We start from the raw sequence: 15,892 nt of genomic DNA, 5'->3' as shown, positions 1-15,892 counted from the left end.
AGGCTTTTATTCATGATAAAAACACACAGAAGCTGTATTTACAGTCTGGCACATTTCATTGACTGGGACAGCACAAAGAGACAAGGTAAGATAATTAATAAGAGATCAAAACCATGATGTAATTTCTTTTATAATTATTCCATGTATTTATTTTTTTATTTATAAATGTTGCAATTTGTCTTAACTTAAGGTTGCATTTTTTTAATTATTGGTAAATTTCAAGCTATGGAAGTCATGGCTTATAGAGTGACATCCTCCGGTGTCCATCTCCAAATACGCAGCAAATAGTTTTTAGCATAAGCTGACATCTGCACCGAATACGGACAAGCGACATGGCTGATTGTCACATAAAATCTGTTACTGCATTGTCATTGTTATTTTAAAAAAAAGTCCTTCTATGATAAATTTTTTAAATAAAAAATAAAAAAGTGGGAACTGGAGAATTTCAGTTGTTGCTTCCTGTAACCCTTGTGTTATCCTAGGTACTTTAACATTTGGCGTGGGATCATCTGGACCCACTAGACAGTGCACTAAACCTTTTTCCTTCAATGATTTGTGATCTTCACTGGTGTCCATGGATTACATGAAATCTTTTCACCTTTATCCACCTTTGTCATGGTAGGGAGAACACGTCAATGTAAGGGTGATGTCATCTAAGATAGCACAAGGGTTACACAGTAGAAAAAGGAAATAAAAAAAGAACAATCTCTATCTGGACCCCATAGGATAGCACAATGCATTTAGCTGTAATGTACCCTGTAATGCCTAATGACGTTTGTGACCCACATTAGTTCAGTGGCCATCCATAACTTTGCTTTAACAGAGTGTCATAGTGTTCTCCTCGCAAACACAGGAAATGATATCAGGTTTAGGTGTCGTATTTCCTAAAATATGTAAATGGTTGAATGCTTGTACGGCGCTTTCTTCCTTCCTCGAAGGCCCAAGGGGCACACACATTCACACGCTGGTGGCGGCTCCGCTGCCGAACACTAATGCCAACCTTCCACCAGCGGTAAGGTGGGGTTCAGTGTCTTGCCCAAGGACACTTTGACACTTTGACACATGGGCAGGCAAGGCGGGAATCAAACCTGCAATCTTCCGATTGGAGGTCAACCGCCCTACTGCTGCCCCACGGCCGCCCTAAGGTACTGACCCTAAAGGACAAAAAGCATGAAAAAGCAGAAAACCTGGCTAAATAATGTTGGTCGTTTGAACACCAGAGATAATAATAACAATGATAATATGGATGGATTGGATTTATCTGCGCTTTCTCTTGATGCTCAAAGCTCTTACAATGTGTCCATTATTCATTCACTCCTCATTCATACATGGCGATGGTAACAAGTCCTGTGTTGGAATACTAAGGTAACTCTGAAGTCTTTGCATTCATTTCCAAGTCATGTCCCGAGTCTTAGCTCTCCCTTTAAGTCAGATTTTGGGTCTTTGGCTGTCATTTCAAATCCAGAGTTTTAGCTGTCATTTTCAAGTCAAGTTTCAAGACCTGCCATTTAAGGTCAACTCTCGAGTTTTTAACTGTCAAATCTCGAGTCTGTACCTGTTTATTCAAGTTAAGTCTTGAGTCCCTACCTGCATTTTCAAGAAAAGTTTCGAGTCTTTAGCCGTTATTTGAAGTCAAGTCTCGAGTCCTGAACTGTCTATTTAAGTCAAGTCTCGAGTCTCTACCTGTCATTTTAAGTAAACTTTCGAGTTTTTAGCTGTCATTTGAAGTCAAGTCATGAGTCTTTAGCTGGATTTATAGATTCTATATATTCATTTTTCCCTTTAAACTAAGGTGAGAGAATAACACCACCACTTCATGTGGTATCTTCCCAAATAACCTTAGAATAATTATGGATAAATTATATCCTTAATTCATTCATATATCTTCAGAACTCGCTAAATTCCTTCAACTAAGCTTCTGTTGAGAGAAGGTGGGGTATTCGCTGAGCATGTGGCCAGTCTGTTGCAGGGCTACATCATTCATGTACAGTCTATGAAAACCCTAGTTTAATATCTTGGTGATGTGTAAAGAAATATGATGCAACTAACCAAGATTTAATTGGCCTCAGAAAGCAGGAAATGAAAAGTTGATTGATTTAAAAAAAGCTTGCAAACATTAACATATTTACATAAATTTACAAATCAGGGAACAAAGGGAAGTAACTGAAACTTAATGACTAGAAGTTGTCCTCCTCCAAGAAAAAAACAATTAAAAGTTAAGAAACTTGGGCTATTAAAAACACATCTATGGAAATGAAGCATTATCTGCTTGTGATCTGTGATCTCTGGTTGTGTATCCAGGCCATGGAAGAAGCCTCTAAACATCTACGACCTAGATGACACAAGATGGAGTTGTTGTGGAAAAGATTTCCGGTTCTGGAACGCTAGCGTTCACTGTGCCCTGATAACGTTTCAGCTTCCATTCACAATAAAAGAAGATCACAGAGCTTGGCAGACGTTGGCCGGGCAGCAAAAGATCCTGCGACCCTAACGTGGTCTGACATAGCCGGTAGAGTTTTTACATTGCCCAAAGGTAACGGATTAACTAATACCAACCATTACTGGAAAAACATAAAATAGGTCGGATAAAGCTGTTTCACTTTAAAGACAGCATTATCAATGGAAAGCAAAGCAGAATGAGCCCAAATGTGACGAATAATTTTCAATATAGAAGGATCTCAAAGGTCTTTCCACTCCAAATCTGTGATTCATGTGGAGCTTCCGCCATCCGGATAGTGTTGAAACAATTAAAAGGACGACTAACCCTCTGGGAAAAATGACCACAGTCGTTAGGCAGGGCGACAGCTAATATTAGCCGACATGTGGCGGTGTTCCGGTGACTTTCTCTTCAGCTTAAGGCAGATTTCATACTTGGATTATAGACACCAATACAATACCTGGCAATGCACTTTTGACTGGAAAACCTACTAAAAGATAGAAACTCCATGGACCAAATGTTTCTGAATAAAGGTTTGTTGCTTCAGATCAAATCAAATCTTATCTGCTCTCCTAATCAGAAGCAGTTTTCTTTCTTTTTATATAGCTGTAGTATTTTTAGCTAAGTCAGTTCTGCAACCTGGATTTTTATTAGTAAAAGCTTGGTCAAGGAAAGAACTTTTTTTAACAGTTTTAATAGTTAATCTAAAAAGAAAGAGGTATTAGCTCTGTAAAAGACATTATTTTCATTTTGTATTTCTTTCGATTTCAGAAAAACACACATTTTGATTACATAATGGAGCAGGTTCAACAAGAACTAAAGAATCCGGAAGGCTGCATGGATTTTTAGCTGAATTCTTACTGAATGGGTTTGTGTTGCTTGTGATGTCATATCTGCTCTCCCATCCTAAAAACCAGCAGCTGTCCGGTTAATTCAGGCAACTGCAGTAGTAGATATTGGGATGATGGGGTTAAAGGGTCGTGGAACATCATGGGTGCACAAAGGTTCTACAGACCTGTAGGTCCTGATGGGGTGCAAAATAAATCACTTTTAATCCAGTTTTAAAGATCCAATTGTCGGCCCCAGAGCAGCATTAATTAAATTGGACTGAACTTTAGTGTGTTGGCCTTTGGACGTGTTTTCGGAAAGGCGAGGTCACATGGTGGATGTTAAAGAAGTGACTGTTACGTTATTTGAGAGCTAAAATCTGCGTGACGTCAGGAGGACATTTTGGATGAGTTCTGCATTTTCTTACAGTTGTGCCAGTCAGATTTGTAGCAGCCCGGTGGGATAGCCGATTAAAGTCTCACTCCAATCATCTTTTGATCTATTTTCAAAGCGTTCACAATGTTTTTTAAATTTATGATTATGCCGCTTTTAGCTAAAAAAACAAAAAAATCTGTGTGGTTTTCTACGACGTAGTTTCTGCATTGCGGCAATGATTAAATAGAAATGAGCCTCTGAGCTGTGGGCTGAATTGTTGGCACAGAGTAAGCCTGTCCTCATTTCCCATCATCCCTTTGTTTACATGCTCTCCCGCTGGCTAACAGCCCCTCACAACACCAACCTAACATTAGTGATGCAACAAAAATGGCGAGCAACATTGGAGCTATCCCTCCATGCAGTTTGGCACCAAATACCAGCTCAGGTTAGGAAAACAAAGACGTTGATGGATCTATTTGTCTACAAGGAGATGCATCAGAATGGAAAAGAGCAGGGAGCTTGTGGCCTGCTAACCGTAGCTTCTACGTCACTGCTAAAGGCTGTTTTAAACAGCAGTTCCTGATTCACGATAAGTTATATAAAGAAATACTCAGATATGCTATTTTAATTTTTTTTGCATGTCGTCTATTGTGAGAAAAATGATACAAAACCACGTTTAAAACACCAAAAACACAATTTTCACCAGAGTGAGTCTTTAAAAGCATCAAAAGTACAGTTTGACTGATCACTAAACTGATGTTTTAAATTCAATTTTGAGTTATTTTGGTATTGCCAAAAGGGCGTGTACCTTTTTTTTTTTTACAGAAAGTTATGTTGTCATGGAAACCATGCTGTTTATTATAGAAAGAACAAAGAAAAATATAGATTGCCAGGTTCAAAACCATTCAGAGAGAGTTTGGGACTTTACAGGTCAAAAGTGGCAATAAGGTAAATGTAAACAGGTTGACTGATTGTAATTTGGGTTAATGGAATGTGTTGTTCTCCTCCTTCAGTTCTATTAAGCTCTTATGGTGGTTCAAGGTGGTGTCAAAAGGGTTTTTCCAAACTAAGCTTTATTTGGCTGCTTCACACAACAATAAACAGTCAATAAAAAAAGCAGTTTGAGAGGATTTCTTTTCCTAATTGGTAAAACAACAGCTGATGTGAACACTTCTGAAAAGTATTTGCACCCAATTCACAAAAAATAATTGTCCAAGTCTTTGCAAACTGAGTGAACAATACATTATTACGAATTTCTCATTAAAAACTCCTATTTAACCTACTTTGGGTTGAACAGTTCATGAATAATGCCTCCCAACATGTTAACATTTCCCTTTTTTTTTCCAACAACCTGCACACTATAAACCAGAATTTGGCCACATTTCACAAGGTTTGGTGATTTCCTGAAGCATCACTTCCACTCCGCTGACTGCCGAGTCCGTTCGGGCAGTGCGCCTGCCGACAGAGCTTCAATGTTCGCCAGGCGTGCCAGACAAGGTGAGAGTGCTGGCCTTTTTCATTCGGACAAGAGCGGTGATCCGACCATCTCTGACCTAATTTTGTGGGGTATCTCTCATCTGGTTGAATTACCGTCAGGAAGTCACAGTCCTGTTTCAAATCCCTGCAGCTGTTTGGAGGAAAGGTGGGGAAAGTCGTTATGGTGCGTTAGGTGATCCAGGTCACTGATGTGTGGTTTATCCTTCTTTTTTGTGCCGTAAGTGGGACACACAAAGGGAGAGCCACAAATAAAAAACACCAACTCAACGGAACTACGTTTGTCTTGGCTTTATAACCCAAAAAACCCAAAGTACTTTCTCAATATTATCCATGTTTTTCACAATGTAGCAAAGAGCTTTAAGAGAATTTGACTCAAGTCAAAACGTATGCGGCAGAAGCCAATTTGACATACAAATGACACTGAGTATTAACATTTACATCAGTTATTTCGAACCCAATGGGTAGGTACAATTATTTAGAGACTCTCCCAGTACGGTCAGTTTCACCATCTACTGTAGGACCTCTGCATGAATGACGAGGCGTTCAGCAGTACGTCTGTCTCCCTATGACCTAGTTTGACGACTTTCTGTCCCACACTGCTCGACGGTTAGAGAAAATAAAAAAATAAAACCAGAAGACGTATTTGTTCTCGATTTGATACAATTATGAAAAGACATCAAGAAGTTCGGGAGAAGCAAACAGCAACAGTGGGCTTTTCCACCATGTTGGTTTTGGACTTCACCAGCTAATAACATCATCAACATGTTGCCACCAAAGCCAAGTTCCTGATTGGTTAAGGCGACGCAACTATGGACTATGGACTAGGACATTCCCATAAAATTAGCACCCCTCCCTCCCCCAATTCCTCCCTCCACCCACCCAGTTCCCGCCTTTTTTAACCCTTATATCGAAACAGAACAAACACTTATGTACTGAAGCTTTAAAGAAACAGTCTGGCTCAGTATTGCTGTGCAGAAACGCTATCATGGGATCCATTTATGACCACGGGGGTCATCACCACACTACAGCCATTAGACCACAGAGCAGGACTCTAGCTGTTTCAGTGAGAGCGATGATTGCGTAAGCACTTTGCTGCTGTGCTTTGTGGCACGTGTGTATGGTTTCTTTTCTCTGCTAAAGAATCTGCTGGAATTAGGTTAACAGCGTCAACAGTTGAAGAGTAATGGTGGTTGAAAGAATATTGAGCTAAAGCTATGATGTAAAATTCCTTTTTGTTTTTCCATTTAGCAGAGGGAATTCCAATAAATCATTCAATCATGGATGTATGTTGAAAATAAATGAAATAAGGACACCAGATAAATGAAATGTGCAGGATTCGATTGACCACTTATTTCAAAGGTCACAATGATCCGTCTGAACCACTCAGTCAATCAGATTTAGCTAATCAGTTCATTTTTTAACAGGAAGGTAGCATTAAATCAAAAAACTAAAGCTGGACATTTATTTTCAGTGTTTACGAAGTAAATAATCCCAGGAAAACAGCGACTAAAGCATAAACTCTTGTTCTGAAAATGTCACATTGGAGGATATTTTAAGACTTAGACCCCCTTATTCCTTCTTTATCCCAAGAGACTAAAGTCACTGATGCATCAGGCGTGCTTCGAGGTTAAAAATTGGCTGTTTGCCTAATCAATGACCACCTTCTTCACGTTTGTCTGCCAATCAATGAGCCTACCTGCTTTAATCTTTCTGCTCCTCCATGCAAACATGTAAACCCTAAAACCCGTCCATCACAGTAGACCTTTTCAGATGGCAACAAATTTGCAACAGAGCCAAAAAACGAGGCAGAGAAGCAGGAATCCATTAAAGAGGAAGACTTGAGAAAGGTGTATGGTTGTAAAACCGTTCTTGCATTTAAGGCGAAGTGTCTGTGATGACTGGATCAAGTCACCGAAAATGTCACACATTTCCAAAGCCGAGTCCCTGATTGGTTGATGTGACGCATGCACATCAACCCAGCCAAAGTTGAAATATATGAACTCTGGACGCGCTGCTGCCGGACCGGTCTCTACATTAACTTACCATTGAAACTCAACGCCCCCTGACGTGGAAATCGGTATAGCACCTGTTTAGAGCCAATCAAACGGCTAATTACCATTTTTAAATGTAATAACTACTTATGACAGTTACCCTTTTTTCTAAAAAGACTTTATAGCTTTATAGAGTGTTTTTGAAATGATTAATGGATTTGCCAAATAGGAAATGAAAAACCACATTTATTAATATACTTAATGGACAAATTGTTACAAGAAAAGCAGAACGTTGTGTACTTTTAATGGTCAGCCTTACTAACGTACAAAACTTTGTCGTTGCATTCAATGTAATTTGGAGAATTTGTTAAAAATGCGAATGAAAAAAAAATAAATCAGCATTTTTGGGTTTAGACTGCATAAAAAGCACTTTCACTTTAAAGCAGCCATGTTCTCTGCTTAATCACCCGCGAAGACCTGTGTGTTTACGTTGCATCTTCTGCGTGTGCATGCTTGCATTTATCCATGAGCTCTGTCCACAGACATGCCTTCCACAGTCAACGGCCAATTTAAACTGACCTTAGGGGTTACAGAAAACCTGGGGCTTTTGTCTCTGTTTGACCTTGTGATGGATTGTCGACTTGTCCACGCGCTCCCGCCTGATGAAAGCTGGGATGAGCCCCAGTTCACCGGTAATCCCGACTGGGATCGGACGAGTGCAGAGAATGGGAAGGGTGTTTAGGGTGTTGCCGCTCCACCAACAGCTGAGATATGCATCAGTGTGTTTGGCCAATTATCTGTGACAACCTAAACCAGATCCAGACTGTCTCTTGTCTATTAAAACCTATTTTACCCCAAACATCCCAAAAGCTCACTCCATAGTTGGTTTTAAAGAAAATCGAAAATTCGTTTTTTTTTGTTTGTTCTTGAATTTTCATGTCTTATCTAGGTAAAAAGTCATAAATACGAAGAGTTAGAAGGGAATTTCATTGTACTATCGAAGTGATAAAAACCAAATTTTAACCAGATTAATTCAAATATTATCCAGCGACGATCCCTTTTTGCAAAACTGTGGGGAAAAATAGCCATGTTCTTGTTTTTTAAAGGACAAACTCAAACCACAGCAAATGACAGATAGTAATAAACCCCGCACCCTTTCAGTGCAGCCGTGGAGCCTCTTGACAGAGATGAAAAGCTTTTGACAGCACATTACAAAGCCTGTGGGCTCGGCGGTCGCACTGTAAGCTGGAGGAAGGTGAAGGACGCTCAACACAAAGACAGAAACAGAAACACCCATATTTCGGTGTAGCATCAACATAAAGGGGATTTTTCTGCTCTTAAACATCATCAATTTTAAATAGAAATGCTAGTTGGTAAAAAAAAATCTTTTGCGTTTTTGTGTGCCAACAAGGTTGTAAATCTAAAAAAAAAAAGATGAGAAGTGGGTTGTGTAAAATATAAAACCCTATATTGCACGTTAAGTACCAAAAATGTGGTCACACATTTTATTACTGTTGGCCAAAAATAGAAACCCTGTCATAATTGAGTTACGAGGTCTGTCCAAAACCAGATCAATAAAAATAAAAATATGGTTTTGCTACCTCAGCCAAAAATATAAAGGACCATTCAATCCAAGCCAGCTGGGTCGTTAAAAGACACACAAAAGGCTATAAATAATCAATGAAAAGCGGCTCAACAGCAACCATGTACAGGTCAAAAATCCATACCACAAGTGGCAGAGCTAGAACAACCTTCCATACCAGTCAGTGTAATAAGATTACCTGTCTCTGCTGTCAGAAAGCTGCATTAATGCTGCAGTTTTAGCAGACGGGGGGAGATGATGCATGACAGAAAATGCCACCGTTCCGTCAGGGGTAATGCTGTGGTACCAGGGCCCGGTGTAAAGACCGTTAACTGTCACGGAGGAAACGAAAGTTTTAGTTTGAAGGAGACTCACGGCTGTTATTTTTCAACCCAAATGCCAGAATTTAAACTCTACCGAATCATTGTGAAAAATCTAAGGTACAATTAAATGTATTTCATTGCATTTAAATTTATAATGTTTCTGTTGACTTCTTAATCTTTCCATTTCTCTTTGTTTTAAACCTTTTATTTCGGATATTTTTGTAGCTCTATTAACTACGGTGGCCCTGAAGTGCAAAGCATTCAACAAATCACTCGATACAAAAACATTTTTAAGATCACAACAACAATTAAAAAAAAATAATAATTTTTAAAAAGCAGCATTACATTTTAGAAAACAAAACAAAATTTCAGAAACCAAAACTTGAAAAACAAAAATGACAAAAAAAAAAACATTTCAGAAAACAAAATTAATTTCCAGGAAAAAAAGAAATATTAAAAAATGAAAACATTTCAGAAAAAAAAAAATCCAGAAAAAAAATGAAATATTAAAAAATGAAAAACATTTCAGAAAAAAAAATTTCCAGAAAAAAATGAAATATTAAAAAATGAAAAACATTTCAGAAAAAAAATGAAATATTAAAAAATGAAAAACATTTCAGAACACAGAATGAATTTCCAGAAAACAAAACGAAATCTTCAAAAATGAAAAACATTTCCAAACCGGAAGAGGCAGGTACTATGGGACAACGCTGATTGGATGATGATTTTTGTCAATCATTTGAACTGAAAAGTATTTTAAATGAAGCGATGACGGATTTTATCGTCCAAACAACAATGTACTATAATAATCCACGTATTTCCCATTTATATATCAAATAAAAAATGCAGCAAACTGTTAATGAACTTTAAAATTATTTTTTTAACATTTCGCCTGACACACGGTCACCCGGAAGTAGTTTGTAAGCACTTTTACTTTGAACGCTGTGCGCTAATGTCTACGGCTGCGAGGTTCACGCTGTCAATCATCTTTAGGTAAGAATCAATTCTGTGATCTTTTCTTTTGTCAGTCACATGTCTCTAAGGATGTTAATTTTAGGATGTTAAAGTGCTGCTTTGAAAAGATAATTTCTTTTTATCTTGCGCATGCGCAAAAAGAACCCGATGGAGACGAACCGTCTTCACATGATAGCCGTTCCCGTTTTCGGTGACAACATGAGAGAAAAAGCTCCGAGCCAGCCTGATTCTGTGATTTATACAGTAATTATATGGCATCAGTGTTGCTAAAAATCGACTTTAAGACTGAAATCAGTAAACAAGTTCTTATGGGAAATAATATTTAAGTGCATTGTATATTTTTGAACCATGCATATACACATATACTGAAACTTAAAAATGAACTTTAAAGTTTATAAAATACTTAATTGAATTAACATGTGATATTTCTGCAGGTGAAGTTTCTCAAAGCGAAGTTCCAGAAAGGTTTGTGCTGCAGAAGAACAGATGGCAGCTCTACATGGGAATACAAAAAGACTAAAGTCATTCATATCATTGTGCAGTGTACAGGCAAGTCACCATGATTTATGTGCAATGTAATCAATAAATATTATTTAACCTTAATATCTAATTTTTTTTTTAAATTGCAGGTCCTTTAAAAAAAACGTCTTTAACCTGCTGCATAAGCCTGATTAGTTGTAAATGATGCAGTGGGGAGTGAAAAACGAAGCACAATTCCTGGCTTTAGCGTCGGGCTGATGATCTGGAAATCACATCTATGAGGAACCGCATCAAACACTTGTACAACTCCAAACAACTTAATGTTCCTTTAAGCAAAACTCCAGTTTAAAATGTTCATATTAGACTTGCTTCATTTAGGAGTTTTTCCATGTTTACCATTTTAGGTTTTAAAGCTTTATTAACAAAGATGATGTTTGATTTTCAAAGCTGTTGTTTAGAAATGTATTTTTGTCAATGAAAAAACTAAATGCTGATGTGAGGATTGTAATAATGGATATGAAAATAAACAAATTTGTTTCATAGCAATGCAGTATATTTATTGAAAACTTAACATGAATACGTTATTCAGTAACAGAAACAAAGAAACTGTTGTTGATTTCCCTTTATGGGCTTCTTCATGCAGTCAATCAAATGTTGCGTTTACATTCAGCATTTACTCAGCCTACCTGTCAGTCACATTTATTAGAGGAAAAAATGCATCTGGGAAAAGTCTGTTTGTGCTTAACAACTATATCAAAAAGAGTCATGTCAGGGAAGTTTTGTCCACATTGCTGCTCAGCATCACATCCAGAGGAAGATGCACAGGTAAGGGACCCCAGTTCCTGCTCGTACATGCTTGCAGCTTCCTCTGCACTGGACTCCAGCTCCAGCTCTTGAAATCCCTGACAGAGATAAATTAATAAATTAAAAATCCCTGACAGAAAAACATCGGCTGTCGTTCATCTTTCATTCAGGAAAAAGTTGAGTTCATCAAAATGAGGAGAAAATGGGTTAAACCAGAAATTCATTAGGGAGGGGTCAAAACACCAAACTCAGAATAAAATACATTATTTCAGTCTTATAAAAAATACATTCTAAAACAATTTGGTATTCCTCCTCTGCCTGAAAGACTAAAACGTTTTTTTTAAAGATTTATTTTACACTACAGACTTTGCCACCTTTAGTTACACACCTGGACGTGTCTGATGATGTGCACATCCAGTCATTTACTGTCATGTTTCTGTGCACTGACACACTCTAAAGTCACAGATCTTAATAGTGTGAATAAGAAGCATTCATAACTGTTATTCTGAGACACAAACTGCTGCAGTTTACCTGACAGCTTTGCTGATTTATGCTGCTGGTACACCTGTCTGTGAATCCTGCCCACGTGACCCCCCTCTCCAGCTGATGAGGTAACCTGTCATTAACGTATGACTGAAGGATCTTGGATCTGTCTGTAAACACCCACCTAGAAATCACGTTTAACGCTACGTTTATTAGATCAAACAAATGTGCCTCCATACCTTATCTGTGGATGACGGGACTGCATTTCCTGATGATGTGCGCCGTCTTTAACACCCGTTTCTTCGCAGCTGCTGCTTCAGACAGAATCCTCTCACGACATTTCGAAACATTTGTAAACCTGGTTGGTGTTGATATTTCTGCGTGCGTTCTGTCATCACATCCACTAAATATTCAAAGATTAAAGTTTATGTTAACGTTTTACCGTCCCTTTCTTTGTTTACCTGCAGAACGGACGTCATCCACACAAACTACTTCCGGGTGACCGTTCTGCTTCAGACGAAATATTCAAAAAATAATTTAAACCTTCATTATCTGTTTGCTGCATTTTTGATTTAATATGTAAATGGGAAATACGGGAATTATCATGGTACATTGTTGTTTGGACGATAAAATCCGTCGTCGCTTCATTTAAAATACTTTTCAGTTCAAATGATTGACAAACATCATCATCCAATCAGCGTTGTCCCATAGTACCTGCTTCTTCCGGTTTGGAAATGTTTTTCATTTTTGAAGATTTCGTTTTGTTTTCTGGAAATTCATTCTGTGTTCTGAAATGTTTTTCATTTTTTAATATTTCATTTTTTTTCTGAAATGTTTTTCATTTTTTAATATTTCATTTTGTTTTTCTGAAATGTTTTCATTTTTTTTATTTCATTTTGTTTTCTGGAAATTAATTTTTTTTCTGAAATGTTTTCATTTTGTAATATTTCTTTTTTTTCTGGAAATTAATTTTGTTTTCTGAAATCTTTTTTTCTTTTTTTCTTTTTTCTTTTTTATGTTTTGGTTTCTGAAATTTTGTTTTGTTTTCTAAAATGTAATACGCTTTTTAAATTGTTGCTGTGATCTTAAAAATGTTTTTGTATCGAGTGATTTGTTGAATGGTTTGCACTTCAGGGCCACCGTAATTAACTGTAGATTTGGAAACATTAAGAAGCACTTTTGATAAATACGTATTACTTATTTCAGAACAGATTATATATATAAATTTAGATTAACAGGTCTCCAGATGAGAATGTAGGGTCATTTTGAGATAAAACCAAAAAAAAAAAAAATTTGACCACTAAACTGTGAAGCTAATAAAAATATTTTAAAGGAACATCTTTTAGACTGGTTGGTGCAAATGTTGTGATTCTTGTTCCAAGCTTTTTATTTTAAAGCTCTGTTCCGATAAATGAAAGACTTGATGCTTTATCATTTCGGCTGGACACAAAAAGCAATGATCAATTCCCTCTCCACAATCAGTTTTCAAATAGTTGACAACTTATGTTGTGACGATGAGTACAAGAGTTTTAAGCACGGAGGCCCCAAACGGGCATTTACAGGCGCTCACATTGACGTGGTCACTGAAACGCGCCTTTCTGAGGGCGGTGTGAACACAGCATAAAGCGTGTTGAGGTTTTATTAGGGTAGGAAATGTTCTATACACATTCGCCATTTATTTTTGCTCCATTTTATGTTGGCCTAATCTTCTGCTGCTAACATGTTGCATATTTTTAACACACCCTGAAAGGTTTTCATTCATTTTGATTTGATCTTTCTAACAATAACCCTCTCCAGAATAACAAGAAGCAGCCTTTTTTATTTTCTTCCTTCTATCTGTACCACTTTTAATTAACCTATTAGTCATTGTCCTACTGTTCCTTTCAATTTTTATTGCATTTGTATTTTGTAATGTATTTTTATTTCAGTTGTTTTAACCTTATTTTATTTTGCATTGATGCCCTTTGGCCCAGGTCTCCCTTGAAAAAGAGCTGTAGTCTCAATGGAATTTCCTGGTAAAATAAAATAAATAAGAATCATCTTTCTCATAAACTTCATGAGCTCAGAGTAAATTACATCGGCCGTCTGGAGAAGCAGGCATGTGTGGAATCCCTGTAATTATCTGCGAAACCTTGACCGATTGTTGCGAAAAAAAGCAGCGACTCACTCCAATCTTCTCCGCAAAGTCATTCTGAGCCAAACAAAGTCAGCCGCTTTGCTGAGGTGCTTTGCAGAAGCAGGAAGAAAATACCACTTTACCCTTCACCTCCAAACACACAGTGTCACCCCCTCATCGCTTATTCACACACATCAGCAGCGGAAGATGAGGGTCAGGGACACGCGGGACCAAAGGGAGACATTGTGGAGAGCCGCTGGCCCTTCGGAAACAAACCCGGCGCATGTGATGCACAAACAGCAATGAAAGAAAGCTATCAGAAGAAGCAGCTGGATTGGTTGTGACAAGGCACTGATGGGATAGAAAGCTGCCACCAATATAGAAAGCCCTGCCATCAGCACTTCTGTGCCTTCAGGTAATGGGCAAATAACACAAATTCATTTCCTGGCTGATGCACTTACAGTGACAGTGAGGCAGTGATTTCTGTGAGAGTGCTTTCCTTTGTTACCTCGCTGTGCAACATGGGTTTGTCCAACCAAAAAGGTAAAAAAGAAAAAGGAAAAAGCCAGCTGCACCACTCAAACACAGTAGATAAACTACTTCTTGTCTTTCGCCTCATACATTAACCATGCCACAGGAATGGGAGAAAAAAAGTATGTTTCTTTCTAAACAAAACCTCCGCGGCTCTAAATCAAATAGCTGGGATTCACTTTTTGCCTCGGCAGATGGAAGTGAAGCTCTTTTCCGATCTGCTTCAACCAGCCGAGCCTCACTCAATTACCCGGTGGCATTTTGTGACCTTGCGCAAGACAGTAATGACCTGGCCATGTTGCCGAGCGCTTCTCCCCCCCTTTTTTTTTTCTCTTCCTTCCTTTTTTAAAGGGTACGGCAAGCCTCCATCGTGGCAGGAGTTGATTGATGCCTCAGGGGGGTGACCTCATGTTAACCACGAGGATGACAGAAAATCCATTCTTAAATCTCCATTTCAACACCTCATCTGGGTCTGAAGACACTGCCGTTCGCCTCACAGAATTCAGTTTAGACTTTTCTAAAAACCACTCAGCAAAGTAAAATCCCTTCTGTTTCAAAGGTAAATGCCAGATTGCAAACTAAAATGGTGTTCAATACTTGCTTAAGGTCTGAAAATATACAACCCACTAATTGCTTCCGGTAACCACGCTTACTGCTGCGTTCACATGTGAGGCATGTTCAAGAATGCGCTAAAAGCTGGATGGGGATTCTTCTTTTTTGATTTCCTTTTTCTACTGTGTAACCCTTGTGCTATCTTAGATGACCCCACCCTTCCATTGACGTGTTCTCCCTACCATGACAAAGGTGGATAAAGGTGGAAAGATTTCATGTAATCCATGGACACCAGTGAAGATCACAAATCATTGAAGAAAAAAGATTCAGCGCACTGTCTAGTGGGTCTAGATGACCCAACTCCCAACGTTAAAGTGCCTAGGATAGCACAAGGGTTAATAGAGCATGTCCACCACCTACAGTTGGAACAGGCCTAGTGCAAAATACCAAAGCGGTAAAAATCTGGTAAATCTTGCTCCAGGCTTATTCTTTCACTGTTCTAATCCGATATTTGAATTCTGGCCAGGTAAAAAACTGCAATTATAAATTTCTCCTCCATGATCAATTTTACAGTTGGCACTTTCGTGGATTAAAAAGGGACGGCATCCATACGTCGCTGCCAAATCCCAGTCCCTGATTGGTAAAAGTTTGACCTGATTTAAATTTCAACACCCTTTCAATGGTTGTGTACGTGGAGCACGAAAATGGTCTTGAAATGTAGCGACGTGCAAGAGCTTAAAGGCGGAAGCCCGAGATGCACATTTACATAGACTTTTCATTAGGGCTACTTATTGCCAAACATTGCTTAAGACTGAAGCAACCAAGAAGGTACTCTTTCAAAAGATTTCGGTTGGGTGTTATTGTAAATATGATAATTCGGCGAATGATTCTAACATGGCTAACGTTGGAATGTCAAAG

The 15,892-nt window shown here is 38.2% G+C and overlaps 1 long non-coding RNA gene across 1 annotated transcript; it reads left to right on the top strand.

Annotated features, from left to right (window-relative positions):
• Positions 1-9,931: 9,931 nt before the first annotated feature.
• On the top strand, positions 9,932-11,028 carry LOC144984366 (uncharacterized). Its single transcript, XR_013647993.1, has 3 exons — positions 9,932-10,026; positions 10,443-10,557; positions 10,638-11,028. It is a non-coding gene; the product is annotated as an uncharacterized LOC144984366 (long non-coding RNA).
• The last annotated feature ends 4,864 nt before the right edge of the window (positions 11,029-15,892 follow it).

This window comes from Oryzias latipes, chromosome 2, assembly GCF_053564925.1.
Source record: "Oryzias latipes strain Hd-rR chromosome 2, Olatipes_Hd-rR_3.1".
In the NCBI taxonomy this organism is placed as follows: Eukaryota; Metazoa; Chordata; class Actinopteri; order Beloniformes; family Adrianichthyidae; genus Oryzias; species Oryzias latipes.
The sequence above is the reverse complement of the archived record's forward strand: the minus strand, read 5'-3'. Positions and strand labels throughout refer to the sequence as shown.